The sequence below is a fragment of the Neovison vison genome, chromosome 4 (assembly GCF_020171115.1).
Source record: "Neovison vison isolate M4711 chromosome 4, ASM_NN_V1, whole genome shotgun sequence".
NCBI lineage: Eukaryota > Metazoa > Chordata > Mammalia > Carnivora > Mustelidae > Neogale > Neogale vison.
In genome coordinates, this window is record NC_058094.1 from 18,112,558 (window position 1) to 18,139,249 (window position 26,692).

The following is a 26,692-nucleotide window of genomic DNA, read 5'->3' on the forward strand; positions in this document are numbered from 1 at the left end:
GTCGTTTTCTGACATTTCAATAGGTTTACTTAAGACTCAGTTCCAGGGCACCTGGGTGGCTCAGTCAGTTAAGCATCTCCCTTCAGCTAAGGTCATGATCCTAGGGTCTTGGGACTGAGCCCTGTATCAGGCTTCCTGCTCAGTGGGAAGACTGCTTCTCCCTCTCTCACTCTCCCCTCTCTGCTTGTATTCCCTTTCTAGCTCTCATTCTCTCTCTCTTTCTCTGTCAAATAAATAAATAAAATTTAAAAAAAATACTCAGTTTCTACTTCAGGATAATGAGAAGAAGTATACCTATATCACAAGTTTTTTTGTGAATAAGTTAATACACATATATGCTTTGGCAAGAGTAACCAAATATATAGTAAGTACTATATAAGTTATTATTATTAACCTCACTTTATGGTTTTGAAATGGGTCCAGTAAGAATAGAGATGTTCACAGAGTGGACATACCTCAGAACAAACTTCAAATATAATGCAGTTGTTACTGTTGTTTTATATTTAGAAAAGTGGTATTATCCCATCTTCTGTCATAAAAGATACAGATTCATACAGTGAGAGGAAAAAGGACTATCCTCCACATAATCCCCATACTTTACATTTTAATGTCTTTAATATTAGGGTTTCACTACAAAAGTTATTCATTTTCTCTCTTATTGAACTTGTCCCCTTCTTTGTAACAAGTTGATCTCTGCTTCTTAATGCTTTACTTCTCTCCATCTCTTTCCCTCCCTTCTTCTTTCTTTCTCTCTCAACACACACACACACACACACACACACACACACACAGAGTTGCTCTATGATACAGACAGGAAAGGTATCTAAGACAGGAAAGGTATCTAAGAATTTTTCCAGAAATATCTATGATTAGGAATAAACTGGGCACTGACATGATTCTAAAGACCACTAGGGTAACAAATGTAGTCAGAAAACTCTCCCTCAAAATTCTGGATTTTTTAAGGATTATTTTCAAAATAGAATTGGGTTACATTTTGCTTGTTAACTCAATAAGTATTTATTGAGCATATGTAATGAGTCAATATTTGTGTTCAGCATGGGGAATTCCATGGTGAGAAACATCTGGCAGTGAGTGCCGCTGCGGTATTGGAACCCACGGGTTGGGGTAATACATACGTTAATGAGAGAATAATACATACAAAGGTGAAGTTATAAACAATTGGCATAGTGTTTCAATGAAGCAAAAATGATTAAGCTCTGGGGATCTGCTGTACAACATTATACCTGCAGTAAACAATAATATATTGTACACCTATATATTTGCTAAGAGGGTAGATTTCTAGGTAAGTGATTTTTCCACAATATTTTTTAAGTGTGAAAATGAATACTAAAAGCATTCTATATACATTCCATTCCATTCAACCAAGTAAGGGAGTGCGTATTAGACATACATAGGGACAGCTTCTCTAACGAAAAGCAACTGAGCGGAGATTTTAAATATGGAAGGGTTTACTGTTTAAGAGTGCAAGGGAGAAGTGGGGAAGAGTGCTCCCAATGACAGCCTTGTGGTCAACTGACAGGTTGCATATTGTCTTCCTGATTTTTAAATATGGTTATTTGTATGTAAGTACACATCATACTACTTATCCTATCTTGCAACTTGGGTAATAGGCAATATCATATAAATATGGGGCCTTAGTCCCTTTAGCTATAAATTGAGGGGTTACATCAATATTTCCCCAAGTGTCTTTCAGATTTATCTAAAATTGCATGACTTCATAAATTTTCACAAATCATGCCAAAAAAAAAAAATCATACTGGGAGAACAACACATGTTAGACTCATTTTTTGTTAAGTATCAAATGTAAACTTTCAAGGGGTTATTCACTTATAATCAATACCCAATCATCAAACCAAAACATATTTTTCAGAACATCAGTTGTTTGGTGTGCTGTTCTCACATTTCCTAAGCTCACATATGACTGCAATAATACCTAGTAGTAGAACCAAAAAATGTTTAGTAATTAAATGATAGCAATAAAAATAATCTTAACATTGAAAACATGATAAACACATCCATAAAAATGATAAATATAAAATCAATAATCTCATTAAAGTTTAAAAGAATAATAAAAAAGAATATAAGACCCACAAAGATAATTTCTGGGACTTCAGCGAATTTAAGAAGAAAATAAATTATTTTTGTTAAGGTAGGATAAACAACATTTGTAGAAGAAAATTTTTATTAACTATCTCACTTTATCTCCACAAATTCAATGAAGTATGTATTATTACTTATTTTAAAGGTATGAAAATTTTCATTTGTTAGATTGTTATCTAGCTCAAAGCAATGTTAAAATTCCAGGATTTTAGCTCTACTGAATCCTTAAATTGAATAAATTGCTGTCTGATTCAAGTATCCTCTTTCTACTAAATGCCTCTTTTGCAACCTATCCTCACATTCTGAAAGTCCTAATGTCTTAATTTCTTCTTATCAAAACTCTTTTTTAGAAAAGGAACAGAAACTCACAATGAAATCTCTGTTTGTAACCAGAAGAACAATCCAGCCCATCTGTCTTTACTAGAATTAGCATCTTGACCTAAAAATTAAAATTCCATTGATATAATCCCAGTGTCACCATTTAAGAGGACTGGAGAGCTGTCTGCAGGACACGAGTTCATGTTAGTGTCCTGAAAGCCCACATCTCAGACAGTTGCCCAATCTACTCTGGTGTGCAAAACCTTACGAGATCCACTAAGAAAAGTACCCAAGCTGTCTCACTCAAGTTTAACCTTTGTAGCCCAAACTGGGCAGGTCAAATTTGAATAACAAATGCAAAGAGACTTTTTGGATGGTATCTTGTCCTCTTTGGATAAAGTTTGAGTGATGGGTAACTAAAATACTTCCTTGACAGAATCAGCCCCAGTCTTTGCCATTCATATAGAATTGCTGTACCCTGAGATGACGATTAGATAGATACATAAATTTGCAAATGAATGCATTTAGTTTTATTGGGTCATGTTGGTTTAAATTGCTTAGTCATTACTACTATCATCAGCAGCTATCAGAGGCTTATTATGGGTATAATCCTTGTAAAGTCATTCATACCTTTCTACGTCATTTTAACTAACCTCATGGGATGCTTTAAATGTTATTGAATGTGGATTCATAACTATTTGTAGTATTGTGGTCATCTTCTAATCCACGACTAAGCCCGTCTCTTGGTGTTTTCAATTTTGCAAGTTCTTTTGATGTCTGAGACCCAATTCCAGCCTAGGGTAGGAAGTTTTCCAATACCTCCAACAAGCAATTCTCAGAGACCAGCAACATGTCTGAGAATTCAACTCAACTCTGACACTACCCACATGGCATCGGATTCTACAGACTGAGGGTTCAGGCCTAGAAGACCCTGCCACCCCCCTTAGGTTGGATTAATTTGCTGGAGTAGCTCACAGAATTCAGAGAAACAGTTTACTTATTATACCAGTTTATTATAAAAGGAAGAGACTCAGAACAGCCAGATGGAAGAGATGCATAGAGCAAGGTATGTGGGAAGAGGCACAGAAATACCATGCCCTCTTCTAGGCACACTATTGTCTTCCATCTCCATGTGTTCACCAGTTCAAGCTCTCTGAACCTCCTCCTTTTGGGTTTTTACTGGAGGTTTCATTACACAGGTGTGATTGATTTTATAATTGGCCAATGGCAACTGAGTCAATCTCCAGCACCCCTCCCCTTTCTGGAGGTCAGTGGGGTGGGACTAAAAGTTCCAACCCTCTCATTACATGGTCAGAACCCACTGGCACCAACCCCATCCTTAGGTGCCTTCCCAAAGCCACCTCATTAACATAACAAAAGACACTTTATTTCTCCCACCACCTAGGAAATTACAAGGGTTTAGGGAGCTCTGTGCCAGAAAAGGGGACAAAGACTAACTATATATTTCATATTACAAATCATAATATTTCAAAATACTCTCAAATTTTACAACTGTGTTATTTGACATCCTCAAAGTTCTCCAAATGTCCATGTGAAATAAATGTCACAGTATCATATAAGACCTCCGTGATAACTAATCCAGACTCTATGTACTTTAATAAATCTTTAGCAATTTAACTGAAATTATACAAAGTCTAACTGAGAATTACATGTTCTTACAAGTTGGCCATCCTATAGGTCCCGTCTGTTATCCTCTCTGCAATCGCACATATCTGAGGTCAAATCATAGCTCTATAGCTCTTTTTGATATTGGTCAGTATGTTTTGCCATAAAATAGAAAAAACTACAGGGTTGTGAAGATTTAATGACACAATACATGAAAGCAATTAGCATGCTATCTTGCCTGTAGGAAGTAGTCAGTCAATAAATAATATAACAACAATACTAACATGATTTGTTAACCTTAAAAATAAAATTGTCAGTTATTTTACCAGCAAAATGTTTATTCAGGAATAGCAGAGAATTGCAGTCAGGGATAAGCAAGCTATCGCAAAACCGCAGGCAGGCCTGAGAACAAAGGAGAGCAACACTCTTTTATAGGGGAAAGGAGGAGTTTGGAAGGGCTGTTATAAACAAAAAGTCCATTGGACTAAAGTGAGAGTTTGAAGTACACTGGCTTTCCTTTAGCTGAGTTGCGACAGTCTCTCATCCATCCACTGGGCTGCTGCCAGGGGAGAAAACCTTTCTTGCTCTAGCTGGGGCCATCAAGTAGTATCCATTTACGAGGTACGTCTGCTCCAGCTGAGGTCTGTAAATAACAACAGATTATAGGACAAGAGAGTTCTCCTTTCTGGCCCCCCAACTCTATTTTAGTGACGTTTCCCTGTATTAATTTTCACAGATAGATAGTAATTTATTTCTTCCTTTCTTTTGAATGAAGTGAACTTTGTTTCTTCCTAGAGTTTCCTTATTCGATTCGTAATTTTGTCCTGGAAGACACGTAAAATAAACCCATCCCATTTTCGTATCTCTCGAGGGAACTGCATCTAGAAGACACTCAATAAATACCCTAGTGGGTCACCTAAAATAATAACAATAATAGCTACTAATAATTGTGTTTGATTTTAGTCTTTGTCTTATGGTGTCTGATATATTTATGATAGTCTAGTAAGATAAGAATTGTTGTATTTGACTTTAACATTTAAGGATACGCTGGCCCAGAAGTTTTCAAGATTGTGCTAATAAAATATAGAGGCAGGACTTAAACAAGGACTCCCTGGCTGTTCCCTTCCCAATGTTTTTCTGCCTACCAGATTAAACTGGATTTGCGTTTCAGGGAACAAAAATGCAATATATTAGAGATATTGTGTATTAGCTTCATCATTTTGTAAGCAGTAAATCTTGAGCCAATTTTTATTTTATTTGATGGTAAAATTTTAGGTGCCAATGAGGATCAATGGGAGACATATTTCTTTTGAAGAGGGTGATTTCTAGAATCCTTTAACTCGTATGAAAGAGATACTGATTTATACTTCCACACATATGTCTGAAACTGTTTGCCAGGTTTTGAAATCTTGGGATGGATTCAGATGATATTATTGAAACTGGTTTAAATGGAGGGTTTGGGATTTAGAACTTTCATCAACAGATTGACTAGCTGAAGAGACACATGCTAATCCAAAATAACTAGTGACATCGTAAAGATCTATGATTTAAGGGTGAGCTTGCTTATTACAGACGTTTACAGTTGCTAACAGCTGCAAACATTAGGCAGTCAGGAAGAACATAGCCCGGATGTTGCAATACATTTGAATTCAAGGTGATAAGGAATGCAACATTTGTTTAGTTCTAAGATTTAGAACATGAGTATAAGAGGCCACAAAGGCTTGAAGAATTTTTACTCAAGGGGATAGATACCTGAAAATATGGTGGTTAAAAACAATGAACAATATATTTTTTGCTTGCTAGTTCAATAAAAAGTAAAGAGTGCACCACAGTTCAGTTCTTCCTGTAAGAGAACAAAGGACGATGATGTAGCTCCTTCTCTCCCTCCTCTTTGGCACAAGCAGCTGCTGATTACCTTTTCAGGATAGCAATAGTAAGAATTCACGAAACAGACAGAATCTTCTGGAAGCCCTGAATATGAGGATCATATTGGGCATGAAACACACAAGGGAGGAATGTTCTGGCACCGGCACCACACGTGGTCACAATAACGACAGAGGCTGAAATCCAAAAAAAAAAAAAAAAAAAAAGGAGAAGAAGAAAAAGAAAAAAAATTCATTATGCAAAATAAAATTCTGTGCTGAAATATTGCATAGCTTCCATAACAGTTGTATTATTTGAAAAATAACAGAGCTGCATGCCTCTGTTTTATGTGAAATTTTGGCTTGGTGCTTCTCTCATTTTCAAGAATTTTTTAGTCTTTCTTTCATATTTAATTATTTACTAAACTGAAGAATACCAAAGAAAGATTATTTTGTCCCACTGAGAAAATGTCAATATTATACAGTTTATATTAGCTTCTCTCTCTTTTTTTAAACAGCAAAACAAAAACAGATTTCTAGTTCTCTTCAATCTACCTCCCAAATAGCCAATATAGCCAAAATCAACCTGGCAGAATGACAACCAAAACTGCTTTTCTAGTAGAATGTATATTCTAGGGGTAGATAACTGAAATAAACAAGAAATACATATGAGATAATTTCAAAGAGTTTTAGGCCATGAAGAATATAAAACAAAGCAGTGTGATAGAGAGTGGTCTGGAGTGTATTCATTCTCTATTTCTGCAAAACAGATTGCCAAGAATTTAGCAATTTAAAGCAGCGCGATTTATCAACTCACAGTTTTCCTAGGTCAGGAGTCTGGGCATGCATAATAGAGCCATCTGCGCAAGGTCTCCTCAGGCCGCTATCATAGTGTGAACTGAAGTCACATTCTCCTGTGGTGCTCAGGGTAGTCTTCCAAGCTCATTCATGTTGATGGCAGAATTCAGTTCCTTGCAATTGTAGGACGAAGGTTGTTATTTCCTAGTTGGCTGTTGGCCCAAAGTAGTATCACCATCTTGAGGCTGCCCTCAGGTCCATGCTATGTGACTCCCATCATAGGCTCTCACAAAATGATTGCTTCTTCCACATAAACAGAAGAATATCTGCTTTCAAAGGGCCTGCCTGCTTAGCTCAGGGCCACTCTAGATAAGTGCCCTTTAGATTAATTTCTAGTCAACTTATTAGGAACACGATTACATCTGTATACTTCCTTGTGCCAAATAACATAGCATAACGATGACAGTGATATCCCAACATATTCACCGGACTCATGCATACTCAAAGACAGTAGATTATGCAAAGTTATAGGTAATTGTGTGTCATCTTAAAATTCCAACCACTACCACAGTGGGTAAGCCCACATTAACTAGCATAGACAAGAAAGATTTCTTAGGGAGGTAATATTTGAGTTGAAATGTGAACGTTGAAAAGAAGCCAGCTGTATAATAATCATGGGAAAAAAATTTCCAGCAGAAGAAATCATGTGTATGTAGGCTTTGCTGTAGGAGGTAACTTTGTGGGTGCAAGAAACAGAAGGCCCAAATGCCAAGAGCAAAAAAGATAAGATCATGAAAGATCTGTAGGTCATGCAGTCTTCAAATTTTAAGACAATTAATAGGACTGCATTACGTGAGTCGTGTGAAATTTGAATTCAAAGTTCAATAGAACGTATTAGGGTGATTAAAGCAGTGAAGTACCACACTCTATTTCTTCGCAAAATTTCAAAATCTTTCAGTTTCATTTTTAAAAATTATTTGTTTATTTAAGTAATCTCTACACCCAGCATGGGGCTCAAACTCATGACCCCGAGATCAAGAGTCACATGCTCTTCCACCTGAGACAAAAAAACGAGTATAGACTTAAAATTTAATTTCAAATTAAATCATTTGCATAGTATAATTTTTTTTTTCAGTTTTCAAATGATTTTTCTTAGGTGGTTGAGCATTTTCTGAAGAAAGGAAGAATGAATAACTATATTGAATCATCACAGGGTACCGTATTATTATTTGCCTGCCAATTGGTTCCTGTCATTCACACAAATGCTACATCTGATTTGAAAAAAAAATGTTTAAGTTCTGAAAGTAAACTGATATTTAATCTCCAGGTGGACCAGTAAAGTATCTATTGAGGTTACTGACTTTTCCAACTAAGTAAAATACAGACCTGGAATCAAAAGCTAGATCTGGGGGTGCCTGGGTGGCTTAGTGGTTTAAGCCTCTGCCTTCAGCTCGGGTCGTGATCTCAGGGTCCTGGGATCGAGCCCCACATCAGGCTCTCTGCTCAGCGGGGAGCCTGCTTCCCCCTCTCTCTCTGCCTGCCTCTCTGCCTACTTGTGATCTCTCTCTGTCTATCAAGTAAATAAATAAAAATCTTTAAAAAAAAAAAGCTAGATCTGATTTATGGCTCCTACTTCTTGAGAAATGGAATAAAAGAGACATCATTTACCTTAACACCAGGGAAAAAAATAGAAAACTGGTCAAAATATGTGAAACTACAGTTCTCAGTCTATTGGGCATCATGTATTAAAGCCCAATGACAACCAAAAACATGGGAAACAAACATGATGAATCTTATGATCGCCTCAGATTATTGCTTGGAGAGAGTTTCCAGACTATAGTGCAGGAAGAGGGAGCCCAGGCAGAGCTTTGCTGTCTCTGTGAGTTGAGGAAAAGAAGAGGAAGTCCTGGGAAGACAAGATAGCAAGGGTCCACAGGGCAAAATACCAAAGAGGAAAAAGCTTAATAGAAAGAAAATCTTTGAGATTAGTGAAGAGTCCCCTTTGAGTACCCACTGGATACCAATTAGCACATGCACATGAGAAAAGTACCCCCTCCCCCCAAATATTGAAAGATTAAGAGGAACAACACCCATAGGTTACATAGTGCTATTAATAGCCCCTGTTCCAACCAGTCTCAGCAGAAAGTATACTCAGAATAATTATGCTTCTATAGTGGGGAAAATTAACCCTATATTAATGACTGCCTATTCTGGCCAAACAAGCCTTAAAAGGAAGACTCAGAGAAACAAATTATTTTCATATAACCTAACCACATTTCACTACAAAGCTCCAGAATATTTCTGGAAAGGCAAAAGCCCAATACCCACCCCCCAAAACCTTTACAATTATGGCACCCAATAAAACATTAAAAGTTTATAAAGGCAGCAGGAGAATATAATGAATACTGAGGGGAAAAACTCAATCAATTGAAACGGATACAAATGAACACAGAATAAAATTGGTGGACAAGGACATTAAATCGGACATTGTAACAGTGTTCTGTATGTTCAAGAATCCAGAAGGGATATTTAAAATATAGAGACATAAAAAGGTTTAAAAAATACTTAAATTGAATTTTTATAGATTAAAACTACAATGTCTGAAATGAATACACTGAATGAGATTAATGGCATAGTAGACACTGTAGAAGAAGAGATTACTGAATTCAAAGGTAGACCAGTAAAAACTATAAAATGAAGCTAATAGAGAAGAAATGATTGAAAAAACTGTTAGGATCAATGAGCTATGGAATTTTAAGAAGCCTAATATATGAGTAATTGGAGTCCTCAAATGAAAGATGGGAGAAATAATTTTTGAAGGAAAGATGGCTGAAAGTATTCCAAATTTGTTGAAAATAAGTCTATATATCTAAGAAGTTCAATGAACACAAACGCCACAAACACGAAGAGAGTGGTAACATGGCCCATTATAATCAAATTGCTTAAATCCGTGATAAAAAAGAAGTCTTAAAGTAGCTAAAGAAAAGAAAAGACATTATATACAAAGGAATAAAAGGAGGACAGCTGATTGTCACTGGAACAATGCATAGAAGACAGTAAAGCAACATTTGCATTAAATGCAAGACTCAGTTATGTACTCTTTCTAATAAAACAACTTTACATATAAAGACAAAAAAAATAAAAAGATGGAAAACAACAGGTTAACACTAATCAAAGGAAGCAGAGTAGCTTAATTAATTTCAAACAAAATAGATTTCAAAACAATCCTACTATGGAGAAGGAAGGGGCCATCTCATGATAAATGGAACAATTAATGACAATCCTAAATGTTTATTCCTCAAACAATAGAAATTCCAAATATTGAAGGAAAAATTAGTAGAACTTCAAGAAAACATAAACAAATCCAGTATGAGAGTCAGAGATTTCAAGATTATTTCCTCATTAATTGATAGAAAATGTACACAGAAGGGGCACCTGAGTGGCTCAGTGGGTTAAAGCTTCTGCCTTCGGCTCAGGTCATGATCCCAGGGTCCTGGGATCAAGCCCCACGTCAGGCTCTCTGCTCATCGGGGAGCCTGCTTCCCTTCCTCTCTTTCTGCCTGCCTCTCTGCCTACTTGTGATCTCTGTCTGTCAAATAAATAAATAAAATCTTTAAAAAAAAAATGTACACAGAAAATCAATAGGATAGGTAAGACTAGAACAATTCTGTTAACCAACTTAATAGACATTTACAGACCACTTTACCCAACAACAGTTTGGTAATATTTCTTTTGATGTACACACAAAACATCTGCCAAGATAGACTATATTCTGGGAATTGTCCCCCCAGAAAAGGTAAAGTAATTCAAGTAAAAAATATGTTATTTCATAACAATAAAACCAGATTAGAGGGGGGCCTGTGTGGCTCAGTTGGTTAGGTGACTACTTTCAGCTCAGGTCATGGGATCAAGACCTGCATCGAGACTTGGGATCAAGACCTGCATCCGGTTCCCTGCTCAGCCAAGAGCCTGCTTCTTCCTCTTCCTTTGCCTGCTGTTCTGCTTACTTGTGCTCTCTATCTCTCTGTCTAATATATTTTAAAAGTTAATTAATTTAAAAATATTTTAAATCTTAAAAAAAATTAGAAATCAATACCAAATATATCTGAAAAAAACCTAAACATGGGAAATTAAATGATACACTCCCAAATAATAACTTGTGCATCACAAGAAGATCAAAAAAGATATTTTTAAAATTCGGTACTTTGAACTCAATGAAATGAAAACACCAAATGTCAAAATGTGCAGGATGCTGCTAAAACAGAATTAGAGATTAATTTGTAGCCTTAAATATCTATTACTAAGAAAAAAATCTTCTCAAAGCAATGACCTGGGCTTCCATCTTAAGAAATTAGAATGAATAGCAGCAATGGCCTCGGTCACCAAACTGTGGAAAGAGCCAAGGTGTCCTTCAACAGATGAATGGATAAAGAAGATATGGTCCATGTATACAATGGAGTATTATGCCTCCATCAGAAAGGATGAATACCCAAATTTTATATCAATATGGATGGCACTGCAGATTATGCTGAGTGAAATAAGTCAAGCAGAGAGAGCCAATTATAATATGGTTTCACTTACTTGTGGAGCATAAGGAATAACACGGAGGACACTGGGAGATAGAGAAGTGAATTGGGGGAAATTGGAGGGGGAGATGAACCATGAGAGACTGTGAACTCTGAGAAACCAACTGAGGGTTTTGGAAGGGAAAGGGTTGGGGAGATGGGTGAGACTGGTGGTGGGTATTAAGGAGGACATGTAGTGCATGGAGCACTGTCTGTGGTGCATAAACAATGAATTTTGGGACACTGAAAAAAATTTTAATTTAATTAAAAAAAAGAAATTAGAATGAAAGCAAATAAAACTAAAGTCAGCAATAAAGGAAATAATAAGACTACAGTGGAAATGAGTGAAATAGAAAATAGAAAAACAATAGCAAATGATAGGGAAAAAATTCCAAAAACAAATCAAAAATTAAAAATGACTTCTTGGGGGGGCACCTGGGTGGCTCGGTGGGTTAAATCGCTGCCTTCGGCTCAGGTCATGATCCCAGGATCCTGGGATCGAGCCCCGCATCGGGCTCTCTGCTCAGCAGGGAGTCTGCTTCCTCCTCTCTCTCTGCCTGCCTGTCTGCCTGCTTGTCATCTCTCTCTGTCAAATAAATAAATAAAATCTTAAAAAAAAAAAAAATGACTTCTTGGGGCACCTGGGTGGCTCAGTGGGTTAAAGCCTCTGCCTTTGGCTCAGGTCATGATCCCAGGATCCTGGGATCGAGCCCCGCATCAGGCTCTCTGCTCAGCGGGAAGCCTGCTTCTCTTCCTCTCTCTCTCTGCCTGCCTCTCTGCCTATTTGTGATCTCTGTCTGTCAAATAAATAAATTTAAAAAAAAATAGTTTAAAAAAAGAAATGACTTCTTTAGGGCACCTGGGTGGCTCAGTTGGTTAAGCATCTGCCTTTGGCTCAGATCATGATCCCGGAGTCCAGGGATCAAGTCCTGCATCGGTCTCCCAGTTCCAGGAGGTGTCTGCTTCTCCCTCTGACCTTCTCCCTGCCCATGCTCTCTTCACTCTCTCTCTCAAATAAATAAATAAAATCTTAAAAAATAAAGGCTTCTTTAAGGATATCAATAAAATTGCTAAATCTCTGGTTAGATTACATATAATGGGAAATGGAGAAGATACATATTACCAATATTACAATGACAGATGTGACCAATACAGATGTTATGTATATAAAAAATATAGATGGAATATTATATATAACTTTATGCCAGTAAATCCACCTTCTTAGGTGAAATAGAAAAGCTATTTGAAAGACAATAAACACCAACATTCATAAAAGAAGATGCAGATAACCTGTATAGCATTGTATTTATTAAAGAAATCGAGATGTAGTGAGAAAACTTCCCACAAAGAAAACTCCAGGCTAAGTTGTTTTGATAGCGAATTACACCCAGTATTTAAGAAAGAAATAACACAATTTTGCAAAAATTCTTCCATAAACTTGAAGATCACATCCCAAATCATTCAATGAGATCAGCATTCTTCTGATACCAAAACCAGACCAAAAAATTAGAAGAAAAATAAGCTAGAGACTTCTATCTTCCATGAAAATAAATTCCCAAAAAATTTTTTTAAAGATTTATTTATTTTAGAGAGAGAATGTGTGAGCGATATGAGTGGTGCAAGCAGGGGAGAATTGTGGGGGGTGGTTTGCAGGGAGGGGAGAAGGACAAGCAGTTTCTACTGAGCTCAGGGTTCCACTTGGTACTTGACGTCACAACCCTGACATCACGGCTGGGGCTGAAACAAAGAGTTGGAGGCTTAACCAACTGAGCCACCCAGGCATCCCTAAGTCCAAAAATTTTTTTTTTTTTTTTTTTTTAATATTTTGGAACACAGCTTGGCATTATTTTTTTTTAAAGATTTTATTTATTTATTTGAGAGAGAGAGAGAGACAGAGTCCAAAAATTTTTAATTCAAATTTTTCCTAGCTCAATTCAAATCATAAAAAAAAGATAAGAGATCATGATCAAAATAATTTTTTCATAATGCAAGATTGGGTTTCTATCTTAATATTTAAATTTCATCAATTTAATTAACCATATTAACACACTAAAAAAAATGATCATTTCAAAAATGTAGGAAAATATTTGTCAAAATTCAACATCCATCTCCAAAAAGAAAGTCTCGTCCATGTAGAAATAGGAGACACATTCCTTAATTTACTAAAGGGCATTTATGGAAATCATGCAGTTCATACCACATTTTAATGGTGAAAAACCCAGATACTTTCCCCCGAATGTCAGGAACAAGACAAGGATACTCAGTCTTATCACTTCTATTTAATATTATAATAGAGGTTTCAGTCAGTAAAATAGGTCAAGGAAAAGAAAGTGACTTGGATGTCCACATATGCAGAGTAAAAAAGGCCGGAATCCTTTTCCTTCCTGAAGATCAAGCATGCTTGAATGGGTGTGTTTGACCTTTGGTCCCCTTTAGGTTAAGGGAGATCCTGGCCTCACTCCTAATCATATTTTTCCCATAAAGTAGCTGAGTAAAGGTAGAGGAGGAGGAAGCAATTAGGGATAGAGTGGATCAGAGTAGCACCATCCCAGTAATCAAAACGAATTTACTTTCCAATTTCTAGTAGTATGGGAAGTGTACACCATTTAGTATTCAAAGATACTTTATCCTTTCTCTCCTGTTTAAAAAACAAGAAAGTCCAAAGAAAATCAGAGTCAGAAAGAACAAATGCTTTTAGGGGGGAAAACAGAGTTTATGGAATTGACTATATTACAGGTGTTAGTATATGGGTGTTACTCAAATTATTTTCAATCTTCATTTAATCATATCTGTCCTGCGATGTAGGCATTACTATCCTCACATTTCACTTCCTAACCTTAATGTCCCAGACATCATACAGCGAAGGGCAGAACTAGAATGGCAAGCCAGGTCTTTTTTACCACAATTCCCTTGCCTATTCTCATACACAAACATCTTGTTATCCATGTCAATGTTCTCAATCAGCTCTTTCTAGCTAGGTTTAAATACGTGTAATTACTGCCTCTGGTGTAGCTATTTTAAAGCAGTTTTAAAGTTAGATGAATTAAATAATTTATTTTAAGTCCTATATGTGTGGATTTTCCAATATCCTTCTCTCATCTTTAGCCTGAAATAGAACGCTTGTAGAAGAGTACTTTTATATTCCCTTGTTATTACAGTTCAATAACTTATATACATACTCTGGATCTGTGTTCTGCCTATAATAGTTTAGGAATACTATGCAGAGGATACAAATTACACATTGGACATAATTATATTATAGTGCACCCCAGGTGGCCTGGCAGATCAAACACAAGATTGTCGAGAAACTGGGGTGAAGTATCCCTTTTTGATGCTTATTCTTTCTTCTAGTTCTTTTCTTCTTTTTTTCCTCTTTCCTTTTTTTCTTCCTTTCTTTCTTTCTTTCTTTCTTTCTTTCTTTCTCCTTTTCGGACGACTGAACTACCATCTTGGCTGTTTCCACAGCTCCATTCATTAGCAAATCCACCAGTACAAGCACTGTGAGTTCAGGCTGGTTTCATCACGAGAAATCTTTCATTTCATTTTCTCCAGGACATTCACATCTCAACCTTGGGTCTATATTTTAAACAGTCCTTGTTAATTGGAGTAAATGAGAAAACATTATACCAGACATTAAAGAAGATGGTAAAGAAACTAAATAAATATTAGTTTTACTTGTTTCTATGCCTCAGAAAGTCTCATCACAATCTCTTCTGTCACTATATTATGAGCTAAAGGAGAAAAAAGAAAAAAAATGCATTAGCACTCACTTTGCTTTTGCTTCAGATTTTCCATGTCTAGGAAGAGATACCGATGTCTTCGAGCAAGATAGAAATAATTTTGTAGAGTGAAATCAGGAATCCAGCTAACAGACTTAAAAGATATGAACGAGTTTATTCAGAGTATATTGAGTACAGAAGCACTATATATATATATATATATATATATATATATATATAATTTATCTCTTGTAGAACTTAACAACTACCCTCTTAGTTTCTATTATTTCAATTTAACAAAGAAAAGAAAGGAGAACCAGGGACTCAAAGAAAAAACACCCAAGTGAGAGCAGGGCAATGCTGAAATTTGAAATTTCAAGTCTGACTCCCCAAACTCTTATTAGTATGTTTGCTTTTATTAGGTATGTTGCTTTTCGATTCAAATTTCTTAGCTGAAAAAAGGAAATGAATGGTGGTCATTCACTTCCTTCTCCATTACTTACGGGGCTGTTCTATGCTAAACATGTACTATGGTTAAAATAGTAAGCGAAACATAGAAATGACACGTAACCTAATAGAAAGACAAAGGAATGTTCGGATGAGAAAAGAACAGGGATCCCTGAAAAACTTACTTTGAGCTCACAACTCAAGGGTAAGAGGAACTCTCTCCTTACAAGGAGCAGGGAGAGAATGGGCAGGACTCCCTTGGGAAGTGCTGACAGAGGAAAACAGTGGGAACAGACGCGGGGGATGAGAGGATCATGGCTTTTTCAAGGGCCCAAGTGTTGTCAGTGGAGCTGGATGGAGAGTAGGGGGATAGATTTCCATGACGGACTCCTCCTAACCAGTGCGGTTGTTCTGTGGTTAAAAGTCAAAGACAGACAAGGCCAGCCAGTGGAAAGTGCTTTGTACATTAGAAATCACTATGTGACTGTGAGGATTTGTGGGAGTTTCGTTGGTTTCCTGTGTTAAAAGTCTATAATATTCCCCCCACCACCACCCAAACCATTCTTAAAGTCTTAGCATAGAGTGCAATCTTTTCATGGCATGAAATTGGGGTTTATGGAGAAGCTTCTGTTTCCTCATGGACAGAGTTGGAAACAATTTTCAACAGAAGTTAGCTTAACTCCTGGGTGAAAATGTGCTTCCGTGCATTAAATATGCAGCCCATGGCTGTTTCTAAAGAAGCCATCCTCTGACTGACAATATGCATTCATAGTCTGATTCATCATACGTGTGCGTGCTTCTTAGCTGAAGACAGGAAGAGCCAGAGAAACCCAGGATGTCTCCCAGGACAGAGAACAGAGGAAGATTTTTCTCACTGCAAAACAGAGGAAAAAGGGGAGGGAAACCTGTCAGCGGATGACTGATGGGTTGGTAGCTGGGTGGTCTTGTGGTGAACTATAACCAATTCCCGTGTGGGTGTCCTGCCTACCTTCCTTCCGTATTTGCTCCCTAAGGAGAACTGGACCACTCCCTCTCTCCATAGCATGCGGTGGGGATGGGGACCCAGCTCCTTCCTCATCAAAACTATTTTCTTTCACTCAGGACACCCAAGAACAATTGCCTGCTGGATCCAAGTTCCACATGGGTGTGGAAAATCTCTTAAGACCCCTGACTTGATGGCATGGCTGGTTTAGGAGTCCACTGTCAGGTACTGCTTGAAATATTTAATGTTTCTTGGAAAGATGTTATCTTGATTAACCCAGCTTTCTACGAAAGGCAACCCTGGGCCAGGAGACATGCGTCAGTGAGGGACCACCCTCCCCCCCGCCCCCTTCCCTCTCCCCCCAACCCCTCCTTCCTTAGTCACCAGGTAGGCAATTTATCAAACGCTCAGGACCTCAGCATCCAGATCTGGGAGATGTTCAACTAGAAAATTCCCTTCCAAGAATAGACATAAATTCCTTATTTTGATTGTTTAACTGCAAGTTTAAATGAAAAATGAAACAAGGTCCTTAAATAATATAATAAGTGAGGTTTTGCTTTTGTAATGAAAAACAACAACAAAAACAAAAACAAAAACTCACCCACTTCCTAGCAGAGACAACCTGGCTTCTGGAGAAGAGGGTGGGGGAAGCAAAAACAAGAACAGACAGGAGTGAAAGCCACGAAGCTGGGTTCTAGAACTCAGCCACTAAGGAACTGCGTGCTTTTTCAGGCTCTGGTTTGGGGCCTGAGATCGAGTTTCCTCAGCTGAGAAGTAATACCCCACAATAAGGACCATATAAAGACAATAATACAGATACGCGTCTGTAGCATTTGACATTCTCTAATTCTCATCTGCAGTCTCGGTTCCTTCGCGCACCACCTTTTAATGACGATGGACAGAAGCCAGTAGGGATTTCTCCTCAGTCACAAAGTCCCATAGTCCTGATGTGGCACAAACATACCCTAAGGCAGGCTCCAGGGCTGTGACTCTATCGTGGAAAGTGCCAGACAGATGGAGAAGTCTCTTAGTATAATAGCACACGAAGCTGTTCGATCTGCCCGTAAGGAGTGAAGGTGAGGACATCAGGGAGGAACACAGTTAAGTCCAGAGGCGCTGGGTGGTGAGGCTGAGTCCTGGCGCCCGTGGGTTGCCATACTGCACAACTGGCCCTCTGGTCTTCCTCCTCCACCCCACCCACCGGCACCCACGTCCACCTGTGATTTGCCTTCCTCCCTGACTTCACAACCCACCTCATCCATTTCTTCTTCTCTGTATTTTTCTCCCACGTTATATTACTGCTACTTCCAAGCCCCTTGGTAGAAAGAGGTGATCAGGGGTGCGTGGCTGGCTCAGTTGGTTAAGCGCCGGACTCCGGATTTCGCCTCAGGCCATGATCTCAGCCTCATGGGATTGAGTCCCGCGCTGGGCTCTGTGCTACCGGGGAAGCCTGTTTAAGAATCTCTCCCTCAATCTCTGCCCGTCACCACTGCATGTTCTCTCTTAAAAAAAAAAAAAAAAAAAAAAGAAAAGAAAAAAGGTGGTCAGAGAAGAAGGGGAACCACAGTCATTGTAAGTAACACGGTTTGAACCTAAGCTTAGCTTGTAAACCACTAGCTCTACTCAGTGCACCGATATCCATTGGACAGTGCTTGGAGGACAGAAAGAAAAAGGACATTATAAGTTCTTTGATACTGGAATTAAGTTGCTGAAATTAGGGGTCATGCAATATAATTTTTAACATTTCAAAGATATCATAAGGTCATTGAAAAGGCTTCATAATTATAGAGGAGTGCAATTGCAGAGCTGTGCTGATGAAACTGGCAATTTTGCATTTTTGCTATGTATCAGATTAGACGATCTCCATTCATTCATTCATTCATTCACTTAGCAGCCCTGCGTAGATCATATTCAATGTGTCAAGTAATGTGCTGGGGGTCTTAGGACCAAAGACATTGGCTTTGCTTTAGGGGAGAACAGACGTGCTAAGTAGTCATCACACATGCCACTACTCCTTCCATGCTTGTGGCAGACCTCATGTGTCATTGCCAGCATAGTTACCCTCAGAAGCCATCTCAGCAATAGTGCAACTGATTCCAGTTTTCAGAGTTGGCTTAAGTGGTCAACACTTTGGTCTAGTGTCACCGAAGAAATACTCACAAATTTTGACTGTGCGTCTACACTACATTTAAAGTTTGCTTGGCGTCCACTTTCTGCTACACAGATATACGTACCAAGAAACCATAAGCTGCCCTACAGTCTCATACTCAGCCTTCCAGGTGGCTTTCTGCCTCAGGTGCTGAGCACTCTGCAAATTGGGAAGAACATAAGTGATTTTAGGAGTTGCAAGGATATAAAAGACAAGCTTTTCACTCCTTGTACAAGGATTGCGATCTCTTTGCAGTGCGGCATGTCTCCAGTTAGAATTTATGGCTCGCACCCTCTGTGCCACTGCTCTGTTGACTGAAGAGTTAGAACAATGAGAAATCAGTTTTGACCTCAGAGTGATGTGGAAGTAAATACCAATCACAATAAAGCAAGGATAGAGGCATGAACAAAGCTCTAGGAGAATCCAGAGAAGAATATGATTAATTCTGCCAAGGAGCATCATAAAATGGGTGAAAGCTAGGGATATCTGTATTGGCTCTTGAAGGGTCAGTGGGATGCAGGAGGCTGAGAAGATGAAAATGAGCTTTCTAATGAGAGAAAGTGTAAGGGAGACAAATACACCTAGTTTTGGAAAAGCATCATGCAAAACAGGGCTGATAAAAAAAGTTTGGGCCCAGATTATGAACAGACATGAATACCAGGTTCATGGTACTATAAATGAAAGAGTAAATATTACTCCTGACTTGTTTATTCCCATTATTTCCAGTTTGTATATTTTCTAGGCTGGCTAAATGTGCACAAGCCAAGGAACAGTTGGTTCCTGCCACTAAATGAGCCAGTACATCCACATGGGAAATCTGTTATAATGTTCCAGAAGGAAAAAGAAGAGAAGGGAGGGAGGAAGGAAGGGGGGGAGGGAGGGAGGAAGTGTGGGAGGGAGGGTGGAAGTGGGGGAGAGGGAGGGAGGAAGGAAGGAAGGAAGGAAGGAAGGAAGAGACGGAAGAAGTTAGGGAGGAAGAAAAGAAGGAAGGAGGGAAGGAAGGAAAGAAGGAAGGGAGGAAAGAAGGAAGGAGGAGGAAGGGAAAGAAAGAGGGAGGGAGAGAGAGACCAATCATAACTGAAAGAAAAGAAGGAAGAGGAGAAAGTAAAGAGGGAAGTAAAAAGTAAGAAATCATTTGGGTCCACTGCCAACAAGAGTTAGGAAAGCTGATTTCTTAAGATAAACTGAAGTAAAACAAAATATGCTCCATATGTTGAAACTGTATACTTAGTTTGAGATAAACAAAAACATGTTTGGAGAATAGCTGCCATAATTAAAAAGAAATTAAAAGAAAGAAAGAAAAACCATCTGGGGATAGATACATATTTAAACACACGCATACACACACACACACACACAGACAAAAACACACAGTGATTTCAAAACTTGAAGATTTTTTCCTTTTTTTAAAGTAAACTCTCTTGTTACAAAAGGACATTGCAACAGTCTTTACCCAAAGCACCTCATGTCCTAGGCTGGCTGTGCAGGGCTACTCAGCATTGCTGAAACGTCAAAAGATCTTTCCATATCCTGTCCTTTGCTTCTGCTTTTTCTTCCCTTGCTGTGAATGCCCATCCTCCCCTTTCCCTGTGAACAGCCTCAGCTTATCCGTGAGCACCCAAATAGAATGTCATCTACTCCCAGAGGTGTGCCAGACACACAGCCGAGTTGAAAATGGCCGTTCACCTATGGATGTTATGCTTCTGTCTCAGTTTCCCGGGGCTGTCCTAACAAAGTATCACAGACTGGGCGGCCTAAAACAATAGTTTACTGTTTCATAGTTCTGGAAGCTAGAAGTCAACATCAGAGAGCTAAAATCAGGTTTAGTTCTTTCTGAGGGTTCTGAGGGAGACTCTGTTCCATCCCTTTTTCCTAGGCTCTAATAATGGCTGACAGTCCTTGGTGTTCTTTGGGCTGTGAATCCATCACTCCATTCTCTCCCCCGTCTTCACATGGTGTGCTCTGTCTCTCCTTGTGTCTCCACACGGCCATCTTCTTACAAGGGCACATCATGTGGCCCCACCCCACTCCAGTCTGACCCCATTTAACTTAACAGGTCATATCAACAACCACCTCATTGCCAAATAAAGTCATTTTCTGAGGTACTGAGACTTGGGACTTCAACATACCTTTTTAGGGACACAATTCAACCCATAACAACATGCCTCTCATGTAGACTGGTTTCACTGAAGGAGTCGGGTGTATGCAGGTCTATGTCCCCCATCCCCAGAGAAGTCATGAGAAACTCCATTTCAAAGACTGTACATACACCTTTAACCTTGTGTTTCCCAGGCTGAGCATAATAAATGTAGTAAATGGTTCAAATTGAATTCAGTATGGAAAGTTGTGGACAGAGGGGTTCTGACTAAAGCCAAAAGGAGGTTAGGAGATAATTAAGTTGAAGGGACACATGGAGCACATGGTAACCCTCTTTGTCATGACAGCTTCCAGACAGGGATTTCTTCTGCTATAAGGGGCAAGGTGGTAGAGGAGACCCTTTGCCTAGAATAACCTATGGGCTGAAAACATCTGAGAATAAAAGACCCATGTCTGAGTGTAGTTCTGTCTAGGTAGCTATATGGTATTGATACTGTCACTGCTCCTCTGTTTACTTCCATTTATCCTCAAAAGATGAGAATTAAACTAGAAGGGGACTAATTTTAAACCTAGAGCCATAAGCAATCTTTTTTCAGATGAAATTTTGCCCAAAGCCCCAATTTAAATAGTAGATCTATATGACTCTGTCAAAGGTCTGTGAAGACAGTAAGCCTACAGTGTCACTGACTCAGTCATCCCCAAGGATTCTCCACAGGAAGTTCTAAAGAATTCTGGAAGCATAGATTTAAAATCACTTTACAGATGAAAGGCCAGGTTTGGTATGTAGTCATAAACATAGAAGGTCATAGAGGAAAAGGGGTCTGGGGGATGGAGAAGAAGAAGCAGGAGAAGAGGGAGGGGAGGAGGAGAAGGGGGAGAGAAGAGGAGAAGGGGAAGGGGAGGAGGATGAAGAGGAAGAAGAGGAGGAAGAGAAGGTGGGAGAAAGGGGAGGGTAAAGGGAGGAGGGGGGAGGGGATGGATGAAAAAGTGTATTAGAAAATAAAAGTTGCTAGGAAGGAGATGGCAAAGAGATGTAGACATCTTGGACAAATCTTTCTGTGGCCATAGACAAGTATTTCAAAGTGGTCTCCCAATTTTATCTTTGCCCTTATGTAGTCAGTTCTACAAACAGTTGACCATTTTCACAAGGACATTGTTGGGTTTAACCATATCATAACTATATGATCACAAAGGTACCATAGTCTGAAGGACAGCCAGAGAATGTGGAAGACTCCATGCAGCTTTCAACTAATGCATCAGAAAGATCATCATACTCAAGGTCTCAATACCTGAAAAACAACTTTATCATAAGTACTGTTCAGCACATTTTGCTCCAGCAGTCATGAATTGGTTATATTTCCCAGGCACACATTTTGTTGCAGGTGTCTCTTCCTCGGTGAATGTTGGTCCTTCCTTCTGACAGGCCCGTCTCTACCTTCACCCCCATCCTTCCTTCCAGATGTAACTTAAACTTAACATTTTCCAGAAAACCTCTGAACACCTAGGTCCAATCAACCTTTCCCTTCTCCATGTTATGCCTCTTCTGTAGTTTGTATGAAATGATACAGTTATACGATCACACAGAATTGTAAGTTCTTCATTCAACGGCAGCTAATTTTCAAATAATGAGCTCTTTTGGAGCTCTTTATTTGTGTTTTCTCCCCCATTCTTGTTCACTGTGCCTGGCACAGGATAGGTATTATAAATGTTTGTTGAATTCACTAATGAGTCAGGGAGTTTATTTCAAACTGTTTTGAAGTCTTGGGGTAATCTTGCAAAAGCATCAAGATGAGAGTAGGCAGAATTTGAATATCAGTATTCTAATTAACTTGTAGAAGAGAAATGAAATACTGTAGTCAAATCTCTAGTGGCTTTCTATTCCTGATCCAACCCAGTCATGAAGAGGGAACACACAAAATGGACATTCTTTTTTTTTCCAAACACCTTGGAAATTAGCCCAAAAGCCAAATGTTTTATTTTAATGGTATGTTTCTTCTCCCACACCACAACTAGTAAACATTTCAGATCACACATACACACAATGTTTGTTTGTATTTACTATAATTCCCTATGCAGCTCCAGATGCTTGGACAATTTAGGCATCTAATACATGTTTGATGAATTAAGGAATAAAGGAAAGAACACTTGAATAAAATGAGCTAAGATTCTGACATCCATTAGCAAGCTGTTACCAGTTTTCATCTTCCTGGTTGGAATGGAGTCCATCCATTTCGAGAGAGAGAGAATGGAAAATGTGCTCCAAATAACCAATCTGTTCAATGATTTTGAATCAATACTTAAAATATAATCACCTGTAAAATATTTGGTATTCCAGGAGGTTCTCACTCCAGGCCTGTCCCAACATTGCCATGTGAGATTAACTTTTTGGCCAATAAGATTGAGCTTGGTCCCTCCTACATTAATATAACATATTCTGACTTCATGATACCTGAGTTTCTTCAGGTCTGATGTAGTCAAATAAGACTCTGACATGATTATACAGGAGGTTGAATGGACAGTAGGTGTACATCCCAGGCAGACTTCTACTTTGTTGTCTTTGTTAGGCAGATGTCATCTCAAAGCCTTAACTTAAAGAAATAAATTTTTGTGTCTTTAATTTTCAGGGAGAGCTGTTGGGAATGGAGGAGTCATCCTCTGTGCCTCAGGCAATGTGCCTCTGGCTCCATACTTCAGTCCCTCTCTAGATTTAAAAGTCTGCTAGTAAGTGGAGAACTTCTTCTTAGAAGAAAGCTTCATTCAGCATTATTTGAAAGGAGCATGTCTCTTGGTGTAGGAGGGCTAAACGCTCTCACTCAACACTTCAAGTGGTTTATCAAATGTTTCTTCCAACATTTATTTATTTCCCTGATTGGTGTCAGGGTGGCACGCCATGTCTGAACATACATTCATACAGCAGCTTATAACTCACCGTGCCTTTGTCTGCATTGTCTTCAGAGAAGCTCATGAGTCTTCAAGGGCTGGTCAGACTGAATTCTGTTCATTCTTTGGCTAGGGAAATTGAGGCTTAGAACTTAAAAGATTTAGGGAAAGATCAGGGCACCTGGGTGATTCAGATAGTGAAGAATTTGCCTTCCCCTCAGGTCATGATCCCAGGGTCCTGGGATGGTGCCCCATGTTGGGCTCCCAGCTCAGCGGAGAGCCTGCTTCTCCCTCTCCCTCTGCCTTTCCCCCTGCTTGTATTCTCTCTGTCTGTCTGTCTCTCTCTCAAATGAAGAAATAAAATCTTAAAAAAAAAAAAAAAGGATTTAGGAAAGGATAGATAATGAAAATGGGAGGGATTGTGCCTTGAACCTGTTTGATTTCTAGGTCAAGTCTACTTGATTTCACCATAGCGCTCTAATGAACATTTATGAAATGGTTTTGATGGCTCGTGCATTCTTTCCTTCAACATATTTATGGAGCATCTGTTATTTGTAAGTATTGTCCCTGGTGTTGGTATTATAATAGTAACAAGTCATTGTTCTTTCCCTCATTGAGTTTATGGCGGGGAGGAAAAAGAGGCATTTGCAATACTTACTAACTCTAAAACGCAAGCAAACAAACAGAGTCTCTAACTGGAAGGAATCATTTTGACTTTTGCCTCTGCTAGGATAAGCAAAAAAAGATGACCTTCCTCTATGACCTGCAGTCTGCTACTAAGTTGTACTTTTTTTTTCTAATTCAGTGACCAACTGGAGAAAATGTAACACATTAGCTGTAACCTCACTGGACCGCGATCAAGTACAAATTAACCACATAGTAAATAAGTGTCAGGGCCTGGAAGTAAATCATTTTACAAGAAAACATTGACTTTTCTGCCTGGAAACTTTAATTTTTATAGGACTTTCAATAACAGAAGAACAGGATGCCTCTGGAGTACCAAAAGTAAGGAAATCTGGATGCTTACCCAAAAATGCACCTCCTGCAATGACTTTTTTTCAAGGCAGCTACTGATAAAGGATCGTGCCTGCTTGATCAGTGTTGCGTGGAGTTTCCTATACTTCTTTTCAACAGCTGTGGCTTCTCTCCTGTTGATAATTCTTAAACCAGTGCAGAAACTACTTGCAATCCTTGTAAATATGTGGGGGCATCAGGGAATGGTGGTGAGCACTTCCTCTGAAGGAAAAGGATCTATTTTTTTTTTTTTTGAAAAGGAACTATTTAATGAGAGGGTAAGGAAGGAAAAAAAATTAAAATTATTCTTTGGGTTGAGTAGTTGTGGTTTGGTATTTGCGGTGTTTTATTTTACTCCCTTGGAAGTGAGTCCAACTCAGGAAGGAGCAAGCTACTCTGATTGACAAAAGTACTTTTCAGACTTCTGTCAGTGTAAGGACCTATTTAGAAACTATCCCTGCTCCCCTTCCCCCAGGGGATTTACTTGGAGACCAGTCCCAGAAACCAGCTTCAGGTAACAAAGCCCAGATACAAAGATAGGTCAGGCCAGGTGGAGACATCCGATCAGTGGGGGGATGCATACTGTCTCCCCGGTTACCAAGGAGTATGGGCCCCGCCCTTTGGGAGGCTTTTGGGCTCCAATCCCAGTCAAGGTGTAATAGGCTAGTTCAAATGTCTACTAGGGTAAATTGTAACTCAACTGGTCACCTAGCATCACTGCGGAGCTTCCTGTGTGTGTTACAATCTCATTGGTCACCTGTGCGTGGCCGGGCCTGACCGCATGACCTTTGCCCTTAAAAGCTAGTCTGTGAAACAGGGAAGGGTCCCCCTCCCTTTTAAGAGGTGCGTCCCCGAACGTTTGGTTAGACTCTTGATGCTTGGAGTGAAATAAAGCTTTGCTTGACCTTCGCTTTGTATCAGTGTCGCTCCTTTAATCACGGACCCATTATTGGGGCATAACAGTCAGAACTGGAATATGAAGCATGAATGGAAGAATTTTTAAGTGATATGCTAAGTGAGAAAGATGCCCAAGAGAAGACTATAAAAGAAGTGGATTATCATCTCTTTGAACACAAAGAAATATACCCCAGGGGTCTCTGAGAGCCCCTGGGTTACTCCAGTGGTTAATCCCTCAGATATAAATACTTCTGTGATACCAATTTTAGGGTATGTGTTACCAAGGGAAGCACTGCCTTTCTGATTCCAAATGGATAAGGGTTCATCTTCACTGGGGATTTTGATTAGTGTAACTGATGTTCATCAACCTGCCTCTTTCTTCTGGGTTAAGAACTAGTGCATGTGGCTCCTGGGCACACTGTGGAAAACACTAGCTGCCTTGATTTACTAGAAGTCTTGGGTCTGATTTTTCTCACAGTGATTTGGGCCATTTGTCCGGGGAGATAACTTGGCACTTGGGGGACAGTAATGACAGTCTCGATTGCAGGAATGTATCTTTGATGGACCATATAGTAGGACACTGGAGGCTAAAGCTGATGCTATCCGACTCCACCTTGCTGGAAAGGTCTGTGTGGGTAGAAGGGCCAGTTTCAGGGTTTGGGTGGTAGATGGGATTTGCAAAGAGCTTCCAAGTTCATCCCAAGTTGCCCAAATGGTTATCAACACACTCTGCTCATAGAACTGAAGTTGAATACTTTGAATAGATTCCCATCTCAGACTCTCAAAATTAGAAAGATCTGTAGTTGCCCATTACCTTCTGGACCAGATTCGATTACTATTTGAAATTAACGTGAACCATTTTCTTAAAGAATCAGAGAAAGAAGACCTAAATATCACCATTAAGAAAACAAAGTGGATACCTTTCCCATTTAAAAGTAGGAGTATAGTTGAGAAAATGACTGGAAGTTGAATTAAAATTTCTGAGAATCGGGAAAGAAGAGGAATGCAGCAATCTATCATTTTTATGTTCCTTTTCTTAAAAAAAAAAGATGTTTGAAGTGAAAACAAAAATGGATATTTGGGAGCTAAATCATGTACATTCTCATTATCTAAAACATTCTACTAGATATTTATTTTTCATAAAATATCAGTTATCTTCTTTTAAAATATCTTCAACAAGGAAAATGTCACTGAATAAATTTATATTACACGTTTTT

The 26,692-nt window shown here is 38.9% G+C and overlaps 1 long non-coding RNA gene and 1 pseudogene across 2 annotated transcripts; one reads left to right on the forward strand and one right to left on the reverse strand.

Moving 5' to 3' along the window:
- Window positions 1-4,385: 4,385 nt before the first annotated feature.
- On the reverse strand, window positions 4,386-7,077 carry LOC122905520. 2 transcript variants are annotated; one of them, XR_006384342.1, is made up of 3 exons: window positions 6,745-7,077; window positions 5,981-6,125; window positions 4,386-4,708 (listed from the first exon to the last, which is right to left on the reverse strand). It is a non-coding gene; the product is annotated as an uncharacterized LOC122905520 (long non-coding RNA). The 2 variants fall into 2 exon arrangements; XR_006384343.1 differs by having other exon boundaries at window positions 5,818-6,125.
- Window positions 7,078-24,309: 17,232 nt separating this feature from the next.
- LOC122905299 lies at window positions 24,310-26,445 on the forward strand (annotated as a pseudogene).
- Window positions 26,446-26,692: the final 247 nt, after the last annotated feature.